Below are 12,226 nucleotides of genomic sequence, written 5' to 3'. Positions count from 1 at the left end.
ACCAGGTTTTGAAGGAAGAAGGGAGATAGGTTTTTTTACCAAGGCAGTCAGTATACCAGGATAAAGAATAAGGCGGTTGAAAGGTGGAAATAGGTAAAACAGACGCAAACAAATGATCAACCAGTTGGCTCAGCCCACCAGAGAGATGGAAATACGGAAAAATAAATAGTGAATCAAGGAACTTCAGTGGCCCTCTTATGACATCTGGATGTGTCACACTCAGCCAGCGATTCCAAGGCTGTGTTCTCTGGAGCACTGCTGCTCTGAGAGTTGTTCATAGATATCTGCTTGGCTGTGCAATCAAATTAGGAGAGGAAATTCTGAGGTTATACAAGTATTTCTTTAACTTAATTTTTAAAATGCTAATCTTTCTCTTCTCAACGCAGAGTACACGTTCCCTCCTCTTTTAAAAAACGGTTTTGGGGCTTCCCTGGTGGCGCAGTGGTTGAGAGTCCGCCTGCCGATGCAGGGGACACGGGTTCGTGCCCCGGTCCGGGAAGATCCCACGTGCCGGAGCGGCTGGGCCCATGAGCCATGGCCGCTGAGCCTGCGCGTCCGGAGCCTGTGCTCCGCAACGGGAGAGGCCACAACAGTGAGAGGCCCGCGTACCGCAAAAAAAAAAAAAAAAAAAAAAAGGTTTTATGCCACTAGGTATATATTTTCTAAAAGGTGGCAAATGACATGTCTTTTTTTTCTCCCTTTCAAATGGTGATTTCCAATCCTGATTGCACATGGGACGCTGCTTAGAGAATTATTGATGGCCAAATCTCACCTTTAGACATTTTGATTTACTAGCCTGAGGTGGGGTCAGCCACTGCTCTCTGATCATTATCTGACCTGACTGACTATCTCCACTGGGGCACAGAACAGGGTCTACACTGAGCTTCCATGGATCACTTGGTAACAAGAGGCAGTTTCATGAATTCTTTATAAAACACTACCTATTTCATTAAAACATGTTAAGAATTATATCGCAATGGTCAATAGCTGTTTCTGGGAGCCAAAAATATGCCCACTACTCAGATGGATATTAACTCAAGAAACTCACCCTTGCAATTTCTCAAGATGGACATTTATGGTTTATGAAAAATGCCCAGGAAATAAATGGATCTAAATTTTCGGAGGAGTAGAGGGTTCCCCTCTAAAAAAAAATTGGATCAGTTGCTTTGAATCCATTTGGAAAGGAATTTGTCCTTAATAGTTATGAGCAGTTTGGCAAGAATCAGAGAAGGCCAAAAATCAGAATAGATCACAAATAGTTTTGGTGGCAGAGAGTCTTCATTAGGGATTTATTTTATTTGTGCATTTTATTTTAAGAATTTATTTTCCTACAGTTTATTTTAGTGAAGTATGATTTACCTATAATAAAATAGAGCCATTTTAAGAGTACAGTTCAAGCAGTGTGACAAATGTACACAAGTGTGTGATCATTGTCCCAGTCATGATAAAGGAAAGTTCCATTACTCCAAAAAAGCTCACCCTTGTGAACATTGCACTTATTCCTCCCCTGCCCTCCGCTACGTAACTCCACTTGTCTGGTTTCATATACATGAAAAGTAAATTTTTTTTTTTTTTTTGGTATGTGGGCCTCTCACTGTTGTGGCCTCTCCCGTTGTGGAGCACAGCCTCCGGACATGCAGGCTCAGCGGCCATGGCTCACGGGCCCAGCCGCTCCACGGCATGTGGGATCTTCCCAGACCGGGGCACGAACCCATGTCCCCTGCATTGGCAGGCAGACTCTCAACCACTGCGCCACCAGGGAAGCCCTATGTATGCTTTTATTCTTTTATTTTTAATTTTTTTCCAGTTTCACTGAGATATAATTGACATACAGGACTGTGTAAGTTTAAGGTGTACTGCATAATGACTTGACTACATATACCATGAATGTATAAGTTTAGTTAACACCCATCATCTTATACAAATACAAAAAAAGAAAAAACTTTTTTTTTCTTTGTGATGAGAACTCTTAGGATCTACTCTCTTAACAACATTCCTCTATATCATACAGCAGTTTTATTTATAGTCATCATGTTGTACTTTACATCTCTAGTATTTATCTTGTAACTAGAAGTTTGTACCTTTTGACATTTTCATATATGTACCTTTTTATATCTGGCTTCTTCAGCCAGCATAATGTTGAGATTCATCCATATTATTGCCTGAATCAGTAGTTCATTTTTTAAAAAAATTATTATTGAGTAGTATTATGGATGTACAAGTTATTTTAATCCATTCACTTGTTGATGGACATTTGGGTTAATTCCAGTTCAGAGCTGTTATGAATAAAACCGTATGAAGATTTACTTACAAGTTTTTGTGTGAATCTACGGTCTTATTTCCTCAAGCAAATAATTAGAAGTGGAATTGTTGGGACACAGGGTAAGTGGATCACACAGTAAGCTTATAAGAAATTGTCAAATTATTTTCCAAAGTGGTTGTAACATTTACTTCCCATCAGTAATGTATGAGAGTTCCAGTTGCTAACATCTTTGATAACACTTATATTGTCAGGCTCTTTAATTTTAGCCATTCTGTTGATTTGTAGTAGTATCTCAATGTGATGTTAATTTCCGTTTCTCTGATGACTAAAGTTTTTAAACAAATGTTAGCTCCTACCTCAAACCATATATAAAAGTTAACTAGAAATGAACAAACATAAAAGGAAAACTTTTACAAGAAAACATAGGAGAAAAGCTTTGTGACTGTGGAGGTAGGCAAATATTTCTTAGACAACTCATGAAAAGCACTTGAACATAAAAGAGAAAAATTGATAATTTGGATAACATCAAAATTTAAATCTTCCACTTTTCAAAAGATAGCATTAATAAAATTAATAGGCAAGCCACAAACTGGGAAACAAGATTTTTAATAAACACATTTAATAAAGGACTTGTATCTGGAATATATATACAACTCTTACAACTCAAAAATGAGAAAATCAATCCACTTTAAAAATAGGAACAACAAATGTGAATAGACATTTTCAATTTATTTTTGTTATAAATAATTTTATACAAGTGAATAAATGTGATCAAATACATTTTTAAAGTACAGTCTTTATTTTTTCAATTTTGGCTTAGTTTCTACTTTCCTTATTCCACTCACATCCATACCCAGCCCTAATACCCTGCATACCCATCTTAACAACCCGGAAGTGTTTCTCTACTAATGTAATCATACAAAGACACACACACACACACACACACAAGGCACAGATATGGTTTTTGTCTTTTTTTTTTTATCAAAATGGGAGTCACATTATTTTTCTATTTCAGCATCTTGTTTTTTCTACAAGGCTTAATTATTGACATTGATCCAAGTCAACCGTCATAACTCAATTTTTTCTATTTTCATAGCTGCACACTATTCTGTGCTGTGTATTAACCATAAATCATTCAACCGTTCCCTTTGTTTCTATTTTCCTCACTGAACAATGGGGTGATAAACATCCTTGCACATATCCTTTCTTTTTGGTATTTTTGCCTTTAGGAGTGGAATTCCTGCCAGGTTGCTTTCCATAAAAAGGCTATGTTCTTTCCCTACAGCCCAACCAGATGTATGGATGTGGGGAGAGGTAATATGGCCTTGCTGTCAGGTAAGAAAATCTGGTGCCAGACTGCCTGGGTTCCATTCCTAGCTCTGCTGCTTGTGAAAGCTGTACCTCAGATTTCACATCTGTAAAATGGGAAAAATAGCACTTACCTCATTAAGAGTGTTGTGAAGATGAAATGAATTACTACCTGCAGAGCAATTACTGCCTGGCACATAGTAAGTGTGGTACAATTGTTAGCTATGCCCGTTGCTCATTTCACAAATGTTGAATAAGCATCCTACTATTTTTTCAGCATCTATTTTAGACTCCAAGGCTGTGGCAGTGAATAAAACTGACAAAAATATCACTCTCCCTTGGAGCTTTCATTCTAGTGGAAAAATCTGCTACAGTGTTTTAAAACATTTTTGCTGTTCTGATAGACATAAAGTAATAGCTCATTATTCCTTTTGATTTGCATTTTCCTGACTAGGAGTGCATTTGATCATCTTTTCATGTACAAAATTGACACTTCTACTGGAATTTATATTTATATATTTTTATATATTTTTGCCTACTCTTTAAATTTTTAATCATTTCTGTTTAGCATGCATATCAAAACCTTTCTGGGTTATAAATTCTCTTTACTCAAGTCTACAGTGTGTCTGTTGACTTTCTGTATGACATCTTTTCCCATACAATTTTTATTAATTTTTATATAGCTAACAATTTCTACCATTATTTTATAGCTTTTAGAGTAAAAGACTTAGCTAGGTTACATTGTACCAGTAGTTTCCAAAATATTTCTTACAAAGATTTAATTGTTTATTTTTTCACATTTCAATCTTTAATCAATCTGTAATTAATTTTTGAATATCACCAGTGTTATAATGGGGTTCCATGTGTTTCTTCTAGATGAAGAGCAAAATGTGTAGATTCTTTTAAAAAATTATCCCACCCTCTTTCTACTGAACTTAAATGCATATTTAACACCATATATATACTGTATGTTCTGCTTCTGAGTTATTTATTCTATTTACAAATCTGTTCTTATACCAATACCATATTGATCTGATCACACTTACTTTTGGCGTGTGGTGGTATCTACAAGTAAGACTTCTCTCATTATTCTTTCTCAGTTACCTTGGATCCTCTTGGACATTTTTTTCATCATATTAATTTTACGGTGATTTTATCTAATTTTAAAAAGCAAGAATTTTAAATGGAATTGTATTAAATTGATAAGTTAATATTATCTTTCCCTTCAAGAACATGGTATGCCTTTCCTTTTTATTCATATCTTATTGCTATGCTTTTAATAACACCTTTTTTTAAATTAAATTAAATTTATTTTTTTAACATCTTTATTGGAGTATAATTGCTTTACAATGGTGTATTTGTTTCTGCTTTATAACAAAGTGAATCAGCTATACATATACATATATCCCCATATCTCTTCCCCCTTGCATCTCCCTCCCTCCCACCCTCCTTATCCCACTCCTCTAGGTGGTCAGAAAGCACCTGATCTCCCTGTGCTATGCTGCTGCTTCCCACTAGCTATTGGTTTTACATTTGGTAATGTATATATGTCCATGCCACTCTCTCACTTTGTCCCAGCTTACCCCTCCCCCTCCCCATGTCCTCAAGTCCATTCTCTAACATCTTATAGTTCTTTCCATACAGGTCCTGTGCCTTTCTGGCTGAATTTAGTTAAACATTTTATAGATTTTGCTACCATTTTAAGTCAACTAAATTTTCCCATTTCCATACATGGGTGCTACTGGTAGATGAAAGAAAATTTCTTGATAACTTTATTTTATCTTGCATGTGGTTACTTTTCCAAACTTATTCTGGTAAGTTTTATCAAAGTATCTTGGGTTTTGATTGGTAAAACAAGATAAAACTTTCTTCTCACTCTATGCTTATATCAGTTATTTCATGTTGTTTTCTTATTGAATGTGTTAAAACTTCCAAGGAAATGTAAAATTAATTGTGATAGCAACCATTCATGTCCATTTCCTCTTTTTAATTGAAACCATTTTATTTTGCTATTCATTATAATGTGTTTTTATTTAGGTATATATTTATTTTATTTAAAATATTTCTTTTTATTCCTATCTTATAAAAATTTTCAATAACTATGGCTTGTGTATTTCAAATTCCTTTTTAGAATCAATGGGTGTTATTTTTCTACCAAAATATATTGGTAAGTGGTTTACTCTGACAAATTTCTTTATATTGAATCCCTCTTGCATTCCGGGAATAAATCCTGCATAATCATATTGTGGGATTCTTTAGTTACAAGATTAAGTAGTTGTTTTTACTGAGGATCCTCAGAATCTTTCATCAGGTACTGCTCCTTTGACCCCATAAGAGGGGCGCCTAGTAGGAACATTTCCCAAATGAATTTGGTTTCAGAGACCCTTTCTCAGGAAGAACTTATTAACATCCCTCAGAATGTGGTTTTGGAAATGCAACACTGAGAATTACTGCTGTTATCTATGATCCCATATTATGTAGTGTAGTTGGCATCCTGAGCTTTAGCTTTTTCACAGGTGAAGGATAATGATCCAGACAAAAACTCCCATCTCATTCAGAGTGGAAGCATCCCAGTCTTCCAGAGTTGTTCCTACAGAAGTCTTTCTCCCTGAGTCCTGTATATTCTGAGTGTATATACAGGATATTCAGAAAATCAGCTTAATGTCAATAAGAAGAGATTGTGATTATTCATCTTCTAAAGATAACTATAGTATTAATTGCATAACTTATTTTTAAATTTTTTAATTTTATATTGGAGTATAGTTGATTTACAATGTTGTGTTAGTTTCAGTTGTACAGCAAAGTGACTCAGATATATTAGGTTGGCCAAAAGGTTCATTCGGATTTTTCCATAAGATGACTCTAGTAGTGCTTAATTATCTTCAACTCTATTCAGAGTAATTTTGTTAGATTGTATTGTGACAGCTGTCATATCAGTGTACATTAAAAAAAAACATAAAAATTGGTGAATTTTTGTGTAACCATTTTAATGTTGAAGTTAGAAGAAAAAAGCAACATTTTCGGTATATTATGCTTTATTATTTCAAGAAAGGTTAAAACACAACTGAAATGCAAAAAAATATTTGTGCAGTTAATGGAGAAGGTGCTGACTGATCGAAAGTGTCAAAAGTGTTTTGCGAAGTTTTGTGCTGGAGATTTCTCGCTGGACGATGCTCCATTGTCAGGTAAACCAGTTGAAGTTGATAGTGATCAAATCGAGACATTAATTGAGAACAATCAATGTTATACCACATGGAATATAGCTGACATACTCAAAATATCCAAATCAAGCACTGAAAATTATTTGCACCATCTTGGTTATGTTCATCGCTTTGATGTTTGGGCTCCACATAAGTTAAGTGAAAAAAACCTTCTTGACAACATTTCTGCATGCGATTCTCTACTTAAACGTAATGAAAATGTTCTGTTTTTAAAACAAATTGTGACAGGTGACGAAAAGTGGATACTGTTCAATAATGTGGAATGGAAGAAATTGTGGGACAAGCGAAATACACCACCAACAACAACACCAAAGGCCGGTCTTCATCCAAAGAAGGTAATGTTGTGTATATGGTGGGATTGGAAGGGAGTCCTCTATTATGAGCTCCTTCTGGAAAACCAAACAATTCATTCCAAGTACTGCTCCCAATTAGAGCAACTGAAAGCGGCTCTTGACGAAAAGCATCCGGAATTAGTCAACAGAAAATGCATAATCTTCCATCAGGATAACGCAAGACTGTATGTTTCTTTGATGACCAGGCAAAAACTGTTACAGCTTGACTGGGAAGTTCTGATTCATCCGCCATATTCGCCAGACATGCGCCTTCGGATTTCTATTTATTTCGGTCTTTACAAAATTCTCTTAATAGAAAAAAATTCAGTTCCTTGGAACACTGTAAAAGGCACCTGGAACAGTTCTTTGTTCAAAAAGATAAAAAGCTTTGGGAAGATGGAATTATGAAGCTGTGTGAAAATGGCAGAAGGTAGTGGAACAAAAGGGTGAATACGTTGTTCAATAAAGTTCTTGGTGAAAATGAAAAATGTGTCTTTTATTTTGCTTAAAAAACCAAAGGAACTTTTTAACCAACCCAAATACATATAGATATATCTATTCTTTTTCAGATTCTTTTCCCATATAGGTTATTACAGAATATTGAGTGGAGTTCCCTGTGCTATACAGTAGGCCTTGTTAATTATCTACTTCATATACAATAGTGTGTGTATGTTAATCCCAAACTCTTAATTTATTCCTCACTCCCACCTTTCCCCTTTGGTAACCATAAGTTTGTTTTATATGTCTGTGTATAACTTCTTAAAGTTGATATTTTAAAGGACGTCTTCTAGAGAGGCATAAGATGTAAGCAACTTTTATTTCCAAGGTTACATAGCTAAGAAGCAACAGAATCAGTACTGAATCTGGTCCACACAGTTTACATCTCACCACAGGGCTTCTACATACTGTAGCGTAAAGAAAGAGAGGTCTGTCAACCCTAACAAGTAAATCCTTGAGGGGGGAAATCCCAGCAGGCTTATTTCACCTAATTGCCTTGGTAATTACTTCTCCCGTATGTTTCAACATCCACTTGCTTAAGTCACTAAACGGTTGTTCCCACAAAATGACTACCCTTCTCACTCACCAGGACCATAAGAAACAAATATGAGTATGGGCTCTGGAGTTAAGTGCCACCTCAATTTACTGTTTGACTATGGACTAGTTACTTAATCTCTTTGTGCCCTGTGCCTTGGTTTTCTCATCTGTAAAATGGATGCGATAATAGTGTATACCTCCTAGATTTTATATGGATTAAGTGACGTAAAACTTAATAGCTTAGAACATGGCCTGTAACATAATAAATGCTCAGTGTAAGTTAGCCTTTGTCATTATCACTACTGTCAGCCCTATTCTAATAAAGGGACAGCCAAATGTCAAATAGTGATAGCTAGGAATTAAGATCCTCCTCCTCACACTGTACTCTTATCCAAGTTAAATAGCTTTGTTTCTTCAATCATTTGTCATATAGCAGGATTTGAGTCTTCTTCCTCTTTCTAGTTTGCCAGTAATCCTTTTAAAGGGAATGAATTAGATGTAGCCTAGCCAAAAGAGAGTATAGCAGAACCAATATACTCTTTATTCTAGAGCCCACATTTCTAGAGGCTCGAGATAACAGCTTTCTTGGCAAACACATCACTTTGTGTATAAGTGATCCTCAATAGAGAAGAAGTGAGGGAACACATCAGAATGTTGGTATGGCATGTGCAATCTGACTAAACATTCTCAGTATGGTAAATGTGAGGAATTAAAAAATCCGTTGTACAAGTTATAAGCTATAAAGCTCATGAGAATCTTCCTGGCTGGTAGTGATGCTGACTCTCCAACCACACCCATACGTAGGTGCCTACTCCAGTTCTCTAGTTGTAACTAAAACCAGTCTTTTTTTTCCCCCGCATGAGACTACTAGCTAGCTATCAAGCAGTTCAGAGAGATTAAAAAAAAGCTGGAGATCTACTGTCTCTGACCTTAATGATTTGACCACATACAGATTTCTGGTCAACCCATGTGAGATGGTAATGATATAATTCTAATTCAACTTGTTGATAAGTTAAAAATTCAGTCAATCCAGCTGGTTCTTCTTTTGGGTCAACTAGCTGGATAATTTTTTTTTTACTTGTATTAAATTAACTGAAGTTTTTAAGCTCTGGATTTACCTAACCTGCATATCCTATGTTTATTTGATCTAGGTTTGGTCTATTCACAGCCTGTGGAGAGTTTTGGACAATATTTAGGCTGTGGCATTTTAGGGTTACTTTCAACAGTGGCTTGGACTCACTAGCATAAAAATAATAGAAAGTCAAGAGAAAATAAAGAGAAAAATAATTAAGGATTTTGATATGATGTTTCTCTCACAACCCCAACAAATAGAGTAAATGCTTACAGAATTAGATAATAACATTAGTTCCCATTTATTGGATGACTACCATGTGTCAGGTATGTTTTTTACATCATCTTACTTAATGTCCCATCATTTCTGTTAGGCAACTATTGTATTCCACATAACTGTCATTTTTTTGCTCAAAGTCTCAGAACTGGTAGTTTGCAGAGTTGGGGCTCATACCCATGTGTGTCCCCCTCTAAAGTCGTCACTTATGTTAATCTATCTCTCCTTTGTGATACAATAATTCACCTTTAAAGATTAAAATAAATAAACAGAGAGTCACCAACTCATGAGCTATACAAAAATTGTTTTATTCAAGAATAAGGCTGAACAAAGTTAATTATTTTGTTTTTTTGATAGAATTACAAGATTAATGCCTAGGGAGACAGTGGCTACAATATGTCTTTATATGAAAATGGTGCTTCCTTTCATTTGTCATGTAATGTAATTCTTCCAATTGATCTAAATTGGCTTTTTTAGCTTCTTCAGGAAGCTCTTATTATTGACAGAATGAAAATCCAATTGCCTTAAGTGTCTTTTTCAGGAAGCCAACTCTAGACTATGTGAGCTGTCCTCTGGGCAGGACTCTTGGTCTCTGTTGGCACCAGGGTAGGGGGAGAGAATGACCCTGCACAGCCTATGGTCCAGTCCATCCCACGCCTTCCTCACATGCTCATTCCTGAGGCCCCCAAATCTCCACCCTCTCCTCCTTTCTGTGTACTCAGCTCATACTGGGTTCAAGTTTCTTTTTCTTGATAAAGCCTTGCTCAGAAATAACCCACCCAAATTGTTCCACGTTGAGTTTCTTTTTTCCAAATTATTCAAGCATGTATTTCTGGAATCATTCATCTTGGCATTTAATCATTTGCTATCTTCTATTATTGTCCTTAAGGTCAAAAATCTTGACTCTACAATAAGACGTATAGTGTCATAAGGGTGAGAAGATTTCCGAACAACTTGGAGCTTGAAGAAACACTAGTCCAATAACACAAGTTCCTGACTTGACTTGAATTCCTACCTATTAATAAACAAGTTAGGACCTGGTCTTATAGAGGCTCTGAGAGTCTGAGAAAAGCTATGCCTCCTTTATTAGCTAAAATATGGTGGATGGGTATAGGCAAAGCACCCAGGGTTCTCCTTTAGTCCTTTCTGAAGCCCCTCTAGCACCCCAAGTAGACACAGAGTTTCAACTCAGTCCATGCCTGTCCTCTGCCTCAGCTTTTCCCAAGGCTCTGGCTTAGGAGCAGTCTATTCCATTTCTACCAGAACCACAGTTCAGAATCCAGCAGCTTCTCAGCCTTAGAATCCTCCACCAGGGGAATGGCCAGAATACTTCCAGAGCTCTTGTAGTAAAAGGATATGTCCTCTGAAAGAAATAGAGCAGCACAATTTCCATCATGCTGTGGTGAGGAAACAAGTGTAAGCACTGTTGAGCCACTGCCAGGGACAGGTATGTTACCCATCTTTAACTCAGTGAGACAAAGTGTGGCTGAGGCATGCTTAGCAGGGGGCTGTCATTTTTCAGGGCTTCTGAAGCATGCCTTTTTCCTCGCTTCTCATCACTGGAATCGTGGTAACTTTCTCCTGCAAAGTGCAGGCTATCTTGAATTCTGGGGAGCAGCTAGCAGGAAATTGGTGTAATTAGGTGTTATTTCATAGAGGACTGTGCAAACCATAGCATGCCATTTTGGGGATTAGCTTTGCAATGTCTTGGAAAATAATGAGTGAAAAAAAAATACTGTGGTATAGTAGACACCCCTTGCTTTGATTGCAACTTCTGACATGAAGCAGTTGCATGACCTTGGCCAACTTATCTGCCTTGTCTAAGAAGGAATCCTATCCATCCCTGCATATGCAGTGATATAGAAATCAGTAAGGAATACTTCCAGGTCCTCTGAACCAGTTTTCACTGGGCTCATTATTTGGCTTCTCAAAGTGCCAGATGCCCAGTAGCTGTCCAACCAAGAGCTGTTGCTTGATTGACTGATTGATTTTGTAGGTTTTAAACTGATTGGAATCCTATAAACAGCAGGCACCCCTTTCCTCAAAGTAAGTCTGAAAAGTACCTGTAGAGTTTGGGAGTATCTCATGGCCTGCAACAAATAACAGAGTGAGCATGGCTGGAACGAGAACAGAATTGGGGGTCCTGGGTTCTTGGGGATCCTCCCGGCTGGAGAAGCAGGCCTCTGGTGCACAGGGAGGATGGGCTGAGTTGTTGAGAGAGTCCTCCTTCCTCCCCTTCAGGCACGTTTGGAATCCATTTCCAACTCACTCCGATCACAGAAACAGACTGGAAAGAACCAAATGAAATGAGATAATCAAATCCATTCCACGCCAACAAAGGAGGCCATCCAAAATGAAAGAACAAATAAAATAAAAACCTCTGGCAAAGCTCAGATAAAAGGGACTGCAATTCAAAAGGGAGCTAAAATTACTTTTAATAGATCTTGGTAGAACTGCTGAGAGACCTCAATCTCTCAACTCTCTGTATTATTTATTGATTGAGCTGGCATCGTCACTGAATCATGAGTGCTTTAGAGAATTACTCCAGCTTTGGGTTACAGACTGAAGCCCATGAAAGAGAAGCCTTTGCTCAGGAGCTATTTCTTCTTCAGCTATGTGTTTTTTTTTGTTTTTTTCCCATGCCTCAATTTCTTCATCTGGGAAATGGGGAGATGCATGCAAGCATTTTTCACCTCTCTTTTTCTCAGAACTACCTTGA

Source organism: Aethalodelphis obliquidens, unplaced genomic scaffold (genome assembly GCF_003676395.1).
Source record: "Aethalodelphis obliquidens isolate GAN/ISIS:26980383/991018 unplaced genomic scaffold, ASM367639v1 scaffold24, whole genome shotgun sequence".
Taxonomy (NCBI): domain Eukaryota; kingdom Metazoa; phylum Chordata; class Mammalia; order Artiodactyla; family Delphinidae; genus Aethalodelphis; species Aethalodelphis obliquidens.
This window is presented reverse-complemented; position numbering follows the sequence as displayed.